Below are 18,028 nucleotides of genomic sequence, written 5' to 3'. Positions count from 1 at the left end.
TATGTGAACAGAAAGAGAAAACCAAATCTACCCTTTACATACATCACTGTACTGTTATGGCTGCTCAACCCCAGTTTTAATACAGAATAGCATGGTTCATTGTGAAAGGTCTGAAACCACTTAGCAAATATTGTGATGTGTTGATTATATTGATTACGTTTTTCCTCTGTGGCTTGGGACTTTGTTCTGTTGGGCGCTTACAGTGCAATAACATATCAACTCCCTGCTGTAGTATTGACTTGTGCCATGAGATGAGGACCAGCAGGTAATCCTGGAAAAGTATTAGGACCAAAAAGAGGTCCTTGTACCATGTGGAGAGCTGGGGATTAATGACAGGAAACTAAAATTCACAGGGAAGCAGGAGAGCTGTGGACATGGGAAATGGATTTGAGTGAGGAATTATTAGAATGGGTGGAAACCTTTAAAGGGCTGAGACTACCAAGCAAGTAGAGGTGTGAGTCAGTGTGGAAAATGAAAGCAGTTGGGAAAAGAGACTGGAGTTTTGGTAATGTGAAAAGAAGATCTGGTGAATGGCAGGTGGCTGTGATTTTGAGCAGTAGAGTAGTGACTGGCAAGTAGGATGTTCAGTCAGTAAAATGGATAAGTTATGAGTCAGTCACTCTAGCAGAAGATTAGAGCTGCAGTCAGCAGGAGCATAGCATTAGGGAAGGGGTATTTATTACAATATATTCTCTCAGATTCTCCATTCACTAGGCTCAGTGAAGCAAAAAGATGCATGAATAGCAAAAGGAAAGATAGCAGTAGCTCTCCAGGGCCATGAAGTTAACAGGTAAACAAGGTAAGCAGAGTTAGAGAGATGGAGGCAAACAGTACAAGATGTTAAAATATCAACAAGCATGATCACATAACATCACAACTAGTGGGATAAAGAAAAATTAGAAGGGGCAAATATTGGAAGGAAATAGATCTGATTATTTTAAAAAACCCAACAACCATAGCAAACAAATATTTCTAGCTTTTCTTCTGGACAAGGTAGGCACATATGTGTTTCACTCACCTTTGTGGGTTGACCTTATGCATATATAGAGGTGGCAGGGAAGTTAGGAAGGGCTGGAATTTTAAGGTATTCCAGTATCCTTCAGGAAGCTGTGAAAGAGAAAAATCTGTAGATGGTTGCTCACTAAATCCTCTAACACATGTGTAAAGGAAAGGTTTTATTTCTTTCTATATTTTTATGCATTTATACATTGTAAAGGAATTTATTAGAGAAACACACAAAGCAACAGGAACAAGGAAACATCTTCAACTGCCTCCAAAACCTGTTGCTGAAGAAAATTCTAGTCTTGTGCCCTTCCTCCCTTTCTCCCTCCCTCCCCTAATTTCCCTGGTTTGGGGGTAAAAATAGGAAATAAAATTGAGAGACCCAATAAAGATGTTGTGCCAAATCTTTCTGTGATAAGAAGTTATCACCTCCTGCTGTTCTGTCACACACTTGCTAGATGTTACGGCTCTGATCGTGCACCCACTGAATTAAATCCACGTTTCTTTAACATTTGGAAGGCAAAAAGATTAGAGGAGGAATGGCTGAGACATCATCTGCTAACTTTGGGAGCAGCAGTCTCTAGCAGATTGGTGAAGGAGAGGGACTAAAGGCAGTAAATTTGTAATTGGCTCCATCATTGATTAGAGCATTGATTAGAGTTTCTTAAGCCCTCAGAAACTGGTGCATCTCTGAGAATTTCTGCTGTCTTTAAGATACTGTAGTGCTTCAGCTGCCTGTCTACAACTCACAAATCAACTTACCACTTGAAAAAGCAATAGCCTAGGACGTGTTTCTGAAAACTCAGATAACATCTGTCAGACTTGGACTACTAATGAGGTCTTTGTAGACCACGCTGTGTTATTGTCTTGGGCTCCAAGAAGAGACAACACATTTATTCCAGTGCCCATGGGGGGAAAAATGGCATTTGGACTTAGCAAGGTCAGTGCTGAGGCTGCTCTCTACTGGAGAAAATTAGCAAATATGAGGTAATGAGCATCACCACACACAGAAAAATCTGTCAGTACTGAATTAGCCGGGGCCTTTTGACCATATCTACGGACCTCTAAAATTTTGTGATGAAGCAAAACATTTTTATTTTGTGCCTGATGGTTTCCATTGATATTTTTCTCTCAGTGGGGAGGAAGCATCTCCGTGGAAGCATTCCTCACCTCTACATGTCTTGTTGAGTTATTCTGTATATACTAAAGTCATCCATCTTTACATATCTGTTTTAATGAGACAAGAAGGGACACTAAGAAACTCTAGAGCTCTGGTTTCATTTGGCTAGTGGAATACATGGCTAAAGCTTGTTCCTCTCTGGAAAGGAGGGGTCAAATAATAATTGAAAAGACAAGGCATTACCTGAGACCAGATAGCACGTGATGTTTTCTTGTGGTGATTTATAATCCCCAGTTCCCATTGGTGGGCCAGGGACACGAGATGTGTTTCTGGCCTATTGTCTGCTTCCTGGAGCCAGCAGGGACAGCTTCATTCAGGATGGTAACACCATATGCTTTTAAAGTATTTAACCTGTATTACCATAATGAGATCCCCTGGCTTTCTTAATCTCTTTGACAATTCAGTGAAGCAAAACAAAAAGTGGCCTTTATTTGTATTGCTTCACCACATGCACATGCATCCCAGCAGTCCTGAATGTCACTTGCAGGCTGCTGAATTCTTTCTTCTGTGTCCATTTAAGCCAGGAACTGACAGCAGCCCAGCCAATCGAAGGGACAATGGCGTCATTCGGGCCAGCTCAGCTGTGTAAAGCAGAATAAAGCTGCAGAGGTGACAGTTGCCACTGTAATGGCAAAAAGTGTTGGTTATTTGGTTGTTTATGACTGGGTGTGTTCAGCAGCACAGAATCATTATGGAAAATTACCTTTTTCTCTTTGCTAGCTAGAGAGGCGACTGTTGTTGCATCCCCATCCAAATAGTTTCATTTTTGTTTGTCATCCTCAGTTTTACATTTATAAATTGTTTAAGAGTGTCTCTTCAGCACTGCTGTGCTGAATTTTGTCTTCAGCACTGCTGTGCTGCTGTGCTGAATTTTGTCTGTCTAATTTTTGTCTGCCTTGCCCTAGTCAAGCCACAGGGAAGCTGTAGTCCAGCAGTGTATGTGTCCAGTAGTCAGTATTGAAAAGTCCTTTTCTTTCACTGCTCCCCTGCATTTACTCTGTTCTGGGTAACTAAAACACTGTGGAAAACCATATAGTGTGCATCTAAATCTTCCTATCTGCAGCTTCAGGGAATAAAACTGTAGTAATTACAGTGGAGAAAGGTCTGCATAAAAGAGAAATTCTAGACTGAGAGACTGCATATCAGCCAGATTTTGTCACTGTTGATTTAATCAAAAGCTCAAAGTAGCCAGTAGTGCTTTATATGTGTGAAATCTCAAAATTCAGTGTAAAACCAGATTGGGAGAGAAAAGCAGAGCTATAAAAGCACAGCAGTAACCAGTTTAATTTCTTTATGCATTTTTTTAATAGATGGATTCAGATAGATGTGAATAAACAGTCATTGTGCTGCTGCAGTTGAAAAGATGGAAGCCTAAGCACTGAAGATGGGAGGTTTAAATTTTTCTTGCATCTTTTAGTGCCAGACAGTGTCTACACATGAATGTTGAGGGTCAGTTTAATTATTTAACTAATACTGGATTTGCATAAATTGGCTTTCCTGAAAAGGCTAATAAGATGCAGTTGTGGTGGGCAGCTGAAAGCAATTTGGGTTTGAGTCCAGTAATGATAGTACTAAGCAGAGTTGAAATTGTAACATCAATTTTGTAAAATGTTAAATTAGCATTAAGCTGTGAAAGATAACTGCAGAATCCAAGATAATTTTTGGCTCTCTAGTACTTTCAGTGCCATTATTTTCTTATGTTAACAACATAATGGCTTTATGAGACTGTTCCAGCTGTGCTTTACTTAATACTGAAGAATAAGATGATCACACTGCTAGAATATACCCTAAATATAACACACAAGGGAAAAACTCCAGGCATTGGTCTACATTTTCCTTGTGATATCTATTATCTTATTTCTATTGATCTAAAATGAAAGTTATAGACTGAATTTTGCCCTCTATTCAACCATAAAGAAAATCCCCCCATATTCTCTGGACTCTGCACAGTGGGTAAAATGAACTGAGCAAATAACTGTCCAGTGCAAGGCTGCTTTTGTATAAACTGCCCATCTGACCTAAGTCACATGTGGGGACTGAGGATGGAAGAACTGTCCCTCAGGTCCCCAGTTATGCCCCAGTAAAGGAAATCTACTGCCCAATCAAGGACCTTATAAGGCTTAGACAATATGTTTATTGGTGTTTTTGTGTCAGTACAGTAACAGGTCACCTTGTCTCTTGTCACGTGGAATGCAGTCACTTAATTGCACTCCTTGTAAGTAGTAGAATGCACAGTCTCTTAACTGTCTTTATAAAAAGAGTTGGTAATGTGGTGCACAGAGGCATGGAAAGTGAATTGAGAAGCATGGTCTCGCTAAGGAAGCTGAACACCAGTTCTGATGAAAGCCTGTCCAGCCTGGAGACTGAAAGCCCAGGAGAGCATCTATGCCTGGAAATAAGTACACTGAAATAAGTAGGCATGATCAGGATTTCTAAAATAATGTGAGTCTCTTTAGGAAAGAAGAAGGAAAGGAAGGAAACAGAACAGAGAGGGGAGATCTTCACATTTTATTGTTACTTACTGCACTTGGTAGGACAAGTATTTCAAACCTCCATTGCTAGGAGATATTGATTTCTTCCCTGCAGTTTTATACTCTATGTCATTCGGTGTGAAAGTAATGCCTACATATTTATTGACATTATTTTTTTATAATTGTAATGTGTCATGGCCAAATCAGCTGCAGAGCTGGCAGAAGGAAAAAAAAAGTGTTGGTACTATTATGGATAACTTTTTTGAAGGACAATGCTGTATTACCTTGTGCTGTGCTATAGTATGGAGCCTATTTTCAGTTCATTTCTAATGCATGATAACTTGCCTTCAGCACTGTGAAGATTCATTTTCAAATAATTTTTAGTGTAGAGGTTTGTAATTTTACAGTCATTTATGCGGTAGGAAAGATATTAGTGATATTTGCATGAGCTCATATGCTCAGTTGCAGTGTTGTTTATCTGTCTTTCCAGTTTGTTTGCTCATAAATTTAGGAGACAAAAGGCAGAATCCTCTGTGCCATAAGTGTACTATATTGCATTATTAATATTAGGATAGCAAGCAATTCCCACTAGACAGTCTTTGTGGTCTGTTCATGCTTAAGAAGTGTCTAGGCATGAAAGGCTGTTTGAGTTCCAGTGGGCTGATAGTCTGGGATGACATTTGAATGCGGCGAGAACAATGTCTAGATGACAATGACTGGGAGGGAGGCAAAAGCGGGTCTCCACTCTCCCTCCTCTCCCATGGACAGTCACCTCTCCTTTAGGATTATTTCCTCATGTGACTCCTCAGTTAGGCTTTGTCTGAGAGGAATGTGGAACCACTGGAGGGGAGAAACTGAGGTTTCCAGACAAAGCAGAGGCTTCCAATGCTGACACACAGCCCATAACCCAGAGAGACAGCAAAGCTAATGAGAGGCATTGCCTCTCAGGCACCACTTGCAGCATTCAGAGTTCACAGAACGTTTTACTTTCAGTCAAATTGCAAACAAAAAAATGAAATTTTGTATTTCCATACACCAGAATCTTTTCTGTGGAGGACAAGCTTTGTGGTGCAGCTTTTCATCTGTAGCTTTTATTGCCTGATTCTCCATGAAATAAACAAACTAAACCAACCACTGCAAAACTGGGTATTAAGGCAACTCCCATTAAAGTAAACGTGCACTGAACTCCCCTAGTTGTGGGAAGATTCTTGCCTAAAAATGTAGCAATAGTTTACAACTCAGTTAATAAATTATATTAAATGATTCTGCCCCATAAGTGGGGCATTCTCAGATGGATGTTTTTCCCACATCCTTCTAATGTTAGTTGTTAAGTTTCGGGAGGAAAACTCAAAAATACTAAATTCTCATTTAATAAAGATATCTAACATAGAAGATAGCCCTGGAACAGCATCTTTGGATATTTTAAGAAGTGGAAACAAAATTGAGTGTTTTCATAATTTTTTGCCCTGTTATAAATTATTACTATTGTTTTAGGCCATGTATGTATTTTGAATAAGTAATTATGGGTGATCATTCTCTGCCATTAGTAACCTAGATTTTAATTCTGTACAGCTCACTTCTGCAACCCTCTTTTGACGTTAATATAAAGTCTAATTGTGCACTATATTTTCTGGCTTTTTTTATTGTAACAGTAAAATCACAGTCTTTTTATTTAAGTTTTCTCCCTGAAATTTTTATTTTACAATTGCTTTTAATACCTCTCTTGTTCAGTCTGTGCATTACATGTATATCAAAATCTTATAGTTTCCTTGTAGTCTGAAGGGAAATAAAATCCACACAATTAAATCTGTCCTTGTGTGCTTGAAAGATTCAGCACTGAGTAATCTGTCACATCATAAAAGGAGCAAAATCAAAACAACTGAGTCATTATCATGACTCTGCTTGGTTTCAGCCATGAAGTGACATCTAAACTCTGCAGATACTGTATTTGTTGTTTTATGTATCTGTGTGCAAACATTTGTAGATACAGAGGTGTAAATGTTGCCAGCATTTAAATTAGGTTAAAAGTGCTATTTATGGCTTACATCAACAACAAAAAATATTCATAATCATCCCTAGGTGAAGCTTCTCATTTAACGAGCTTACGGCTCCTAATTAATTCTGTAAAGAGCACCATTTGGCAGAGCAGAATTATGAGGTTTGCATATTGATAGTGGCAGGGAAAAATATATCTGTTTTCTATTTATATGGTAAAATTAACTTCTGTTCTTTTGAAAATGGCACATCTCAGAGGTATTGCTTTCAAAATGGTCTCAGGGTGTAAAGAAAGCAGCAATAACAGCACCAGGCATTCAGTTCTGTCCTAATTTTCCCACCAGTTTTTCAATGTTTCAGCTGTCTCAGAGGCTTAGAGCACTCTCATTAGGTCTCTGCAGAGGCTGCCTGCTTGCCTGCTCCATCACTCTCCCGAGCTGCCTCTCTCACTCTCCCTCTCTCACTCTCCCTTTTTTTCCCCCTCCTGCCTTGGGAGTGACTGTGAAGATCATTTGCTGGTGTGATTGGCAGGTTAGAGCATTCGATCAGATGAGTTGCTCTTAGTGCAGGTCAAAAAGGCTGGGTAGCAGGAGCTGTCGAAAAATGCCAGCAGCATTCGAAATGGGAAATGTCATGACTTCGAGGCAGGGGGTGCCACCTGGAACAGAAAGCCCCCAGCTCATTAGCAAGTTACAGGATGCAAGCTTAACTGGAGGGAGCAGAGGAGGAAAGATAATACCCAATAGGGAAAATTATTGTGAAGTGGAATTGATTTCATGTATAATTTGTTTATCACTAGAGGGGACAAATGCTGTCCTCCTGACATGTGCAGAGGAGCGTGGACTATGAATGAAGCAATTTAGCATAATCTCCAGGTTGAGCTCTGGATTTAAAGAATGCCAACTTCTTTCTTCCCAGCTGTGGAAGTGATCAGGTCATGTTGTATTAATTTAACCTGACATACTCTCAAATGGTTTATCTGGGCAATTTTAGCAATTTAACAGAACACAGGAGATATAAGCTGCATTCATTATTAACATGGGGCAGTGGTTTGTCTTCTGGATGAAGTGGGGTTGGGGGTTTACTGCATGTCTTTTGTATAAAAGACATGTTCCTGTTGCAAGCTGAATCATAAAAGACTCATTTTTAATGCTTAGTTGGACTGCATAAAATCAGAATGTAATTTCAGTTGCATGATATAATTTTATTTCCAAGAAAAACTACATACCCTTAGAAAGTATGGATTTAAAAATAAATAAAGCATTCAGGCTTACTGTATAAAATTTAATCTGAAATGAAGAGTACAGGGTCTGCTGCCTGTCAGGGACTTAAAGAATACACATATAAAGTATCAGCATTACAAAATGCTTAGTCTTTTCCAAGATATCCTGTAGTGGTAAAATTGCAGGCAAACTCTTCATCCCAGGCAGTTTAACAAGCTCCTGGCTATTAATATTGCTAACCATTCATTTGCTTCACTGGTCTGTCTTTAGTATAAAAGGCATATTGCATATCAGTAGAAATGGCTGCATAGATTTTTCTCCCCCCCCAACACAGTTTTTTCAGAAATGTTAAGAAAATAAGATGAGGTCATGGTACCTGCCAGACTGTTTTATCATGGTATCTTTGTGCAGCTTTTTGTCTAGCTCTGCTCCTCCTGAAGACAATGGGAGTATTCCATGGACTTCAATGGGAGTAGAGCTGGCTCCCTTATCAAAACTAATGTAGACACAACAATACCATCTCAGACTGAGAAAATGGGACTTAAAAGCTGAAAGGGCTCCTAAGAACTATTTTTCAAACTATATCCCTTCTTGTTAAGGAATTTTGTCTTTTATATATTAAACTCATACTTTTCTCAGAAGTTTGGAGCTTATGCTTAAGCAGTCTCTTGTTTGGATGCTGAAGAATGTTTGCTTACTGTTCAGATCCTTGTCTTTTTTCAGCTTTCATTTTCTTCTATCCATCAAAGTTTTTCAGTTGGTAATGGAGTAGCTAGCATTTGCTTTATTTGAGTAACCACAGGCTGTTGAATTTCCCTTTCTCCACTGAATGTGAGTCAGAATCAGATTTTTAAAAGGAGTTTCTTAATCAAAATATTTGTACATAGTCTTACTGATGAGTGTTTTCTGTTTTGTATTTAATGTAAAAAGCTCAGATTAACAGCCTGATAGTTTGCAAAAAAGAAATTACTAAAGCACCATAAAAAGGGCATTCTTTACCTTCCAGATACCTTTTTAGTGTTAAATTCTTTCAGATAGGCACTGTGAACACTGGCTGCTGTAGTCTGCACTAATGAACACACAGACTCAGTCCTTTGCAAAGCTGAATAAAGAGACCAAAATATCAGAATAAAATATCCTCTGTGCAGATTCTGTGGTAGAATTTTTCCCTCTTTGGGTATCTCTTTGGCTCTGCAGATGCCCAACTAGTATTTAGGTATTTGAGTAAAAAACTGGAAAGGAACTTGAAAAGTTCAGAAAGTTTTCATTACTTAATGTCTGCTCTGGTACTTTGTTTGGGGAAGTGATATGCATTTAAATTATTTGTATGGAGTTTGAAAATGAGGCTTGTGTCAGGAAAAGAGAGTAAACTGGGAAATCTCCAAGTCTGCTAGCTCCATGGACTAAGGGCGAGGATCAGTAAGCACGGGACAGACCTGTTAGATTTTAACCCTGAGGTATATTTGAGGGATCTGTGGTAGTTGTAGTGTCTGTCTGCATCTGGCAACAGCTGCTTGGACACAAGAAGGATGTTTTGGCCAGGAAATCTGGCAGGTGCAGATAAGCTCTTTTCTAGAACTATGTGTGGCACAGGTTAGTGACCTATGTATGTCCTAGGTTCATGACCAAAGAAGGTATCACTCAGAATTAGAAAAAGCAGTTAAACAACTAATATTTTCCACATATTTACATTTTCTGGCAAGAAATAAGAATTGTAGTCTGAAACAGAAGAAATCATTTAACCATTGCTCATCATTTTTTAACCAACTTATGGTTTTTCAAAACTGACACAAGTATTTTCTTAGCTTTTATGAACTTGATAATTCAAGTGAAGAATAGTTGTCAGGAAGTAATTAGTAGTAAATTCCTTACTGCCCCTCAAAACTTACTATTCCTGCAGTTGTTTGTCATTCACTCAAATCCTGCCTTCTCTGTTCTAAATAAATACTGGTTTGTTCCTTGACTCTCTAGGGAAGGTCAGGCAGAAGCAATGAGTGGAAAAATCACATATTCATCATCTGATTTTTATATGTTTTCTCCCCCAAATTTTTGGGGTATCACTGGAACTTGCTAGTGTGTATTCTGTGACATTACCAATCTTTCTGAATCACTTTTTGGGTGACAAGAAGCTCTAACACGTGGTCCATATTCCATCAGTGGCTCCTTTTATCGTTACTTGTGTGTAAAAACATTTTATGTATGAATTGCATTTCTCTTTGTAGAAGGTGGATATGTAGAGATTGTTGGAAAAATCCAGTGAGCCCTGAGGTCACCTAAATAACTCTTTGTAATGTGAGCAGGTGTTGATGAAATCTGGTTCAAATAGTAACATTTCAACTTATGCTTTATGTATTATATTTCAAATTAAATAGAGCAGTATAAAACAATCCATAAATTGAACCTAGGATTGGGTCATACCACTTTTTAAATGTATGTGTGTAGTTCTTGTCTTTGATATCATTCACTTTTTAATCTTCTTTTTCATCTGTGTTGTTAACTTGGGCTACAGTAAAAGGTCATATCTCTAGAAATTATTTTCTAAGATTTTGCCTCACTGCTGTGTTGGGTTTTTTACTAAGTCTTTTCTCCTCTATATTAAATATCCCACAAATTATTTACATCTATTACTAAATCTTTAAGGAGGTACATTTAGATAGATGGAGCATATTGAAAATTTCTTGGCCTGATCCTGCAAAATCCTTGACCAGGAACTTTGTGTATATGTTTTGATTTTGATTTTCTTAGTAGTTGGAACATTGCTTTTGGATTGTTGACCCCTGCTATTTTTCCTCAGATGACATAAAAGCTGAGATTTTCTGAATTTTCAAGTCCTGGACTTGCTTTTTTTGTGTAGGCTGTCCTGCTCTCCCCAAAATCATCTCCAAACCTCACAATTTTCTGGAAAACAATTTTCTGTACCAGCTTGTGTGGTATCAAAAGTAGGAGAATTGCTAATGAGTCACGATTGCTAATGAGTCACAGCGCTGCTCCTGTCACCAGACAGCAGGACAGGCATCTCTCCTTCATCCAGACTCCTAAATGCAGGGCAGAGAAATTGTAGCACACCTTTAGAAAGATGTTTGAAATGTGCCTCAATGGAGCAGACTGATTGAGAAACCTAATTCTCTTTCCATGAGTTCCCGAGGAAGGAAGGGAGTAAACCTAATGCAGACTAAACACATGGGTCTTTACAGAATATCAGAGGTACAAAAAACATCTTCAGGGTCTGGACTGGAGGGGACAACACTGGGCAAAAAAAGCAGGAGCTCTGCCAGGTGAGATCTGCAAAGCTTCTTATCTGTGTGGTGTTTCTCACCCATTTTATTTTCATGGAAACAAGCACAGTTTCTTGCTAACAAACATCCACATTTTCAGCCCATGTCTATAGAGAGATGCTCTGTTTTAAATTTCTGTTGTTAATCCACTGTGTGTTGTGATCACAATAATGCACAGAAGTTAAACAAACATCCCCCACCCCCAAACCTCCTCCCCTAAGAAAACAAAATCCCAGTCCATGATGATAAAACAGATCATTAAGAGTTTCAGCAACAGCCTGTCAGCTTGGCTCTTAGTATGTTTTTGCCTGCCATTAAAAACCATATAGATCTACAAATTTGATATAGTCTAGACATGAAGGGAGGGGGAAAGGACTTTAGAAACATTTTATCCACCTTACTCTTCAACATTCTCTTTTCACAACAGTGTTTGTACTCTTGTGTTTGAACTAAAAAAAAAAAAATTGACAGAATCGTCAATATGTGAACATAAGCAAAATTAGTTGTTACCTGACCTTGTTGTCTGAAGTTTTGCTGTCTCTCTTCCTTATCTTTCTTTGTTTATTGACTTTGTTACATTATACCTGAAACATGGAATATAAATATTGTAATTCACCGATCCTACTCACCTTGTTCATGGAAGGCCCAACCACATTTTGTGGCTCTGGCAAAATGCTGCATAAGAATAAGGAGCCTCAGTGCTGTCTGTGTTTGGCCCTTTTGTCACAGTTGCTGAGTCTGCAGTGTTAACACACACTGTCCCAGCTCACACATACACACACATGGCCCTGCCACACATTCTTTGCAAAAGCCAGTGATTTCTTTGCTCCTGGTGCACATCCAGATGGAAAGGAGATTGGAATGTGGAGACACTTGGCTTTATCTCCTGTTTTTGTATATGCACTATGCACATTTATGATGGAAAGGTGTCCAGTAGGTCCCAAACCTTCTGAAAGGCACAAGAATTTCAACAGATGCAAAGCCTATAGGTAAACAGGGAGTGCTGTCAACCCTTCCTTCATTTAAATAAGCCAGGAAACACATAAAGGCAGAATTGAGATCATATTTTGCCTTTTAAGGTAAATAATCCATGTCAGAGTCCCACAGCTTCCCATCTCAACAACGAAAAATATGAGCTGGATCTGTCACACCTTATCCCTGTGAGACCCCACTGCATGCAGTGTGTCATGGTATATGTTTGTGTTGTGGGGAGGAGGAAGGAATCATGTGTAAAGTGCTTTACATCTGCGTAACTTGAATATTTTAGGTTGTTCAAATACATGTACTCGGGTGCTAATGGAAACAGAGATCACTTATCACCATATCTAAGGAATTAGAAATGTATATTCATGACTCCCTGTTACCCAAATAGGATGTCCATCATTCTGCATTAATGACATAGCTCTATTCTACTCATTTCATTTTTCTTTATGTTTTACCCAGCTGAATGGCTCAGCGCTGCCATGGGGTCCTGTATCGTATGGCAGACTTTGCCTTTTGAACTGCCCACATCACAGTATTCTGCAGCTCCCTATCTCCACCGTCATTCTTTTTCTTTACTCTAAATGTTTCCAAGGAGGAAGAAAAGAAAGAAAGAAAAGATTAAATAAAAAAAAAAAAAAAAGGCGGGGGGCTGGGGGGAAGGAGGGGAGAAAGAGACTGCTGTGGAAAAATAAAAGTTTAAAAGAAAACCAGAATGAATGCTTCACTTGTTGGCTTTTAGCACAATTACCATACCTTAGGAAATATGCAGGGAATAGTTAATTATGACTAAATGAGCTCTTTTAGAGTTCATGGCAGGCCCCAGCATCCAACTGTCAGTGTTGTGAAAGATTGAATTAAAAGGCTGGTCCCCCTGTCAGCCATAGGATGGTCTGCTGGGGGAAAATAGACAGTGAAAAGATAGCTGGGTTAGAGTAGCCTCAGCAAGAGAAACACGTATGGCATTTGCATACTTCTCCTGCAAAGGGGGTTTAATCCAAATAAAGGAGGAGATTTCGGTATTGTCAGCCAAGGCTTTGTTCGGTGTGAAGAGCAGAAGGAAATCTGATGAAGGGGCCTTTCTGAAGTCCTTGCACACAGACTGGAGGTTGTTCTAGTAAAGTTACGTACTTTGGGATTGTTTACACACTGTTGTCTGTTTGAAGAACTCCTAAACTGAAAGACTCAAAGTATGCTAACACAAAAGTGTGGAATTTGTGTGGTAAAAATTACTTACACTGCAGACCTGAACAAGTTCTTTTCGTTATCTTCAGAAAATATCCTGAAGTTCCTTTTTTTGGTGCAAAGTTCCCCAATACTTCTTGGCTGAACTCATATATCACAAAATTATTTCAGACTAAGAGAAAAAAGGGAGAATTTTGTTCTCAAAATGCAAAGAGCACAAAAATAAGATACTCTTCAGGCTTGAGGCAGAAAAAAATCTTGCTGCCTTCTCCAGCACAGTTATTTTTTGAACAAGTAGACAGTTTCATACCAACTAAAAACAATGTTTTGAAATTTAGTTGGGGTAAAATGTTGTGTCTCTGCTAAGATCTCTTCTGTACTTTCTAGCTTTTTTTCTCACCTGAGAGATGAGCCAGAAGCCATAAACATCTTTTGTATTTAATCTGCGGCAGACCCAGTCCATGCCTTAGAGTTTTCCAGCTAAAATAGTTGATTTGTGTTTAAAAAAACCCAAAACTATTTCAAGGTGATGGCAGGCAAATTGCTCCTCCTTAGAATGACTATCCACATACAGTGTATACTGCCAGCTTCCAAGGTTTTTAGATAGGACTATGAGCATCATCTCAGCGATATGATTAATATTTAGGGACCAAATATGTCATCTAACAGCACAGCACCTGAAATAGATGGCTTTTGCTTTTTGTTGCTGCAACATATGTGTGTGTGTGTGTGTGTGAGATTGCCATACTCTTCATGATTGTAGCTAGTACTGAATTATTTATTTGTATGGTAATACTCATGGAAATAATGTGTGTACGTGTGTGTGTATATATATATACACACACATATGCATACACACACAGATATAATGCTCTCTTGCTCTCTCTCTCTCTATATATATATATGTATGTATGATTTTTTTCTAGAAATGTGTCTGTACATACTTAGCTCATTTTCTCATCAGCATTGTAACTAATAGTCATTGTAAAGCAACATATATTTATTGGTAATGCTTTGTGAGTGTTAGGATGAGCAATATCCTGGCCTAAATAGAGCTTGAATTTTCTCTAGTATAACAAGTACTGTCTTTAAGGCTTGTTGAAATTCTGGGAAAGAAGATGAAGCAATTTCTAAGATACCAAAGAATGATGCTGGGTATACCTGTTTCCTCTACAGTTGCTTAAGGGTTATAATTAAGGGAAAAAATTGCAATCCTGTTAATATTAATAAATGAGGCCACATGTGATGAAATTTGGCGCTCAGTTATACATGCTCTGACTTGTTTGAGCTGGTTATTTTTAACCTGAAATGCTTCTTTATGCTCACTCAGAGACAGACATTTCAGCTAAGATTTTTTTTTACAGCTAGTGATAAATGTGAATCATTTAATACTTAATCATCTATTAGCCTTATTTTCTTCCACATGGTTGTACAGAAACACAGGCAGAAGCAAGTCTGCAATCAATAGACCACAGGGCACTCCAGTCCTCAGATTGTTGGTGCAACTTGAAAATCAGAACAGAACAGAAAGGGGAGGTGGTTGATGGAAAATGTGCCATATCCTGTTGCTAACTGAGCATTATCTGCCATCTGGATTCAAGAAAAGCCTGAATGAATTTCAGCATCTCCCTTTTTCTTCCGCCCTACAGAAAACTTGAAGTGGAGATCAAATTTTGGTAAAAGAGGCATTGGTTGGCACTCAGTGTGTAGTTCACACCTCCTCTTGTTCATTTAATTTATTCCTTAAAGCATTTACCTTTTTCCATCTGAAATGAGTAGTAGGAAATAAGGTACAATGTTTCACAAGGGCTATTTACCAAGTGGTACTTACTGCTTGGAAGCATAGCAGTGCAATCTGTAAAGCAATTTTTGACTGCCTAAAGAGACAAGCAGCTTGAATCCAGCCTGGGTATAATGTAGTATGCAATTTCAAAACAGTTACTTTTATATTAACTCATAAGTTTTTATTGCTTAATAAGAAAATGATAGCATCATCCTACAGTGCTTAGCTCCTCTAGGAGATAAACTCCTGTTACTTTCTCACATGCTGGCTATCTTTGTGCAGTGTTCACTGGTTATAAAGAACTCATACTCCAAAACACACTGCTGGGAAAATGAGGACAGACCATGGTAGTAACAGAAATGTCATTTAAACCTTACAGGAAAACGAATGTGGTTTATTCAAACATTCCTTCTAAAGTATAGCTGATGATAATATTTTAGTAGCACAAAGAGGGAAATCTTCTAACGCCCCTTTTCCTGGGCTCTGTTCCCACCGAAGGCAGCAGGAGCTGCACATACAGATCCAGAGGGCTTGCAACTTGTATAGCATCTAATGTGGAGTTGAACAGTTTTAAAAAAAAATAGAAACTGGGCTCACTCCAACGCTTACAGTCTGCGTGCAGTGAAGTGGTGTTTTCACTTTTCATCTCTTCCTCTTTGTTTCACAGTAACGGTGCAATCTCCAATTAGAACTCTCCCTTTGTTAGCAGCAGTCACCGACGCCTCATCCCGGTCTGCGTTTTTCCTGTGAGAAGCGTGTCAGAATTTGGGGGGACTAAATATCCTCCTTTGTTGGTGAGCTTGTCAAGCACCGCGCTGTGTTCGCTTTCCCACCAGGAAGGTCAGGCCGCTGGGGGGCCGCTCTATTTTCTAAAATGATCCCTACTGTCTGTCCATGCTGTCTGACAGATTGAAACAGTTGTCTGTGTCACTGCTTTCAATGGTTTTTAAATGCCTCACTTTCCTTGAAAGATGTAAAATATGTTGGCAGTGGGGGGAAAAAATGTAAAAGAAACTATACTTTTTCCTGCTTAAAGAAGCATTGGGTTTTCTTTTCTAAAGTAAGCTTCATTTTGTTTAAAACATAAGATGACTTAGGGAAAAAAGAGAAACAACTAAACACCAGTTAATCTGGAAGACTGGGTAAGTCACAGCTTCCATATTCTATTCTGAAACCTCATTTTAAAATGAGGGCAATAAAATTATTAAACACACATTCATTCAGTAGCTGAAGTAAAATAGTAAATTTTCTTTGTTCACTTATAATTCAGTTTAATATATTTTGATCTGAGGTATGTATAAAGCCTGAAGAAATTGGTACTATGCTGAGCCTTCAATACTCTCCAGATAATTGAACTAATTAAATCTTTACCAACATTAGCACAACTCCAGCATTCCTTGGACAGTGGTTAATTATTGCACGAACATGGCAAGCTTAAACTAAACAGATGAAAATAGAATCCTGTGGAATGGGTATTGAGTTTATTCTTTATTCATCTTTTGATAAGGTTTAATTAAAACTGCCTCTCTCCATTGTGGTGAGAATGAATGTGCTTGTTTTCTTAGTGAAAGCCAAATTATTCACTTCAGCCATGGTTCAATAATCAAAGGGTTTGCAAAGTTTTGGGTTATATTGTAGCTGTGGAGATATAATTGCTGCAATTCTCTATGAAGGCTTTATCTTTTTATTACATTGTCTTTTATTTTTTACTTTATTTAGTAAATTAGAGCATCTATTCTCTGATTCACTATTTTAATGTGCTTTAAGCAGGATTATTCTGAAACCTCATTTTAAAATGAGGGCAATAAAATTATTAAACACACATTCATTCAGTAGCTGAAGTAAAATAGTAAATTTTCTTTGTTCACTTATAATTCAGTTTAATATATTTTGATCTGAGGTATGTATAAAGCCTGAAGAAATTGGTACTATGCTGAGCCTTCAATACTCTCCAGATAATTGAACTAATTAAATCTTTACCAACATTAGCACAACTCCAGCATTCCTTGGACAGTGGTTAATTATTGCACGAACATGGCAAGCTTAAACTAAACAGATGAAAATAGAATCCTGTGGAATGGGTATTGAGTTTATTCTTTATTCATCTTTTGATAAGGTTTAATTAAAACTGCCTCTCTCCATTGTGGTGAGAATGAATGTGCTTGTTTTCTTAGTGAAAGCCAAATTATTCACTTCAGCCATGGTTCAATAATCAAAGGGTTTGCAAAGTTTTGGGTTATATTGTAGCTGTGGAGATATAATTGCTGCAATTCTCTATGAAGGCTTTATCTTTTTATTACATTGTCTTTTATTTTTTACTTTATTTAGTAAATTAGAGCATCTATTCTCTGATTCACTATTTTAATGTGCTTTTAATTTTTGTCAACACGTAGTGAACTGATGAAAATAAAATTTAAAATAAAATATTGTTTTTAATAATTGGAAGGCAAAAAATAGTTTCCAAAGAAATCTATGTTCCAGTCTTTTACAGTAATACACAAAGTAAAATTTAAGTACATAGCAAAAGCTGTCTTTATGAAGTGCTGAATTTTAATAAAGGACTGGTCGTTTCTTTTTATGACAGTAACAGGAGGGTGGACATGGTGACTCCTCGTGCTTATACAGCAGCTAATTGTTCACTCAGCAAAAATTGTTGAAAGAAACAGTGATGGCTCATAATGTTAGAATACACAAGACTGTAAAGTGACTTGAGCTGCTTACCTTGTGTATGACGTGCAATCTTCAGCACCGGTGATACAATGGAAAAAAGAAATCCTTGAGTGATGTGAAATTTTGAGCAAGAACAATGGGGTGCAACTGAAGGAGAATGAGAAACATTTGTGAGTAGGTATGCATGCATGCAGACTGGCATCCCTTGTGTTGCCATGGACTTGCCTTTCCACTTGGAAAGCTGTAGATCTGAGCTTCAACTC

The 18,028-nt window shown here is 38.1% G+C and overlaps 1 protein-coding gene across 4 annotated transcripts in view; it reads left to right on the top strand.

The window, feature by feature from the left end:
• CDK14 (cyclin dependent kinase 14) overlaps nt 1–18,028 on the top strand; it is a 315,608-nt gene that overhangs the window by 252,173 nt on the left and 45,407 nt on the right. Inside the window, exon 15 of one of the 4 annotated variants that reach the window (XM_041408675.1) lies at nt 15,763–15,807. The exons of the other annotated variants lie outside the window; for them this stretch is intronic. The gene's annotated coding sequence lies outside the window, so the exon portion shown is untranslated. Of the gene's footprint in view, nt 1–15,762; nt 15,808–18,028 lie in introns of those variants that run through there. 4 annotated transcript variants of the gene reach the window in all.

This window comes from Onychostruthus taczanowskii, unplaced genomic scaffold (assembly GCF_017590055.1).
Source record: "Onychostruthus taczanowskii isolate IOZ18803 unplaced genomic scaffold, ASM1759005v1 scaffold3, whole genome shotgun sequence".
NCBI lineage: Eukaryota > Metazoa > Chordata > Aves > Passeriformes > Passeridae > Onychostruthus > Onychostruthus taczanowskii.
This window is presented reverse-complemented; position numbering and strand designations above follow the sequence as displayed.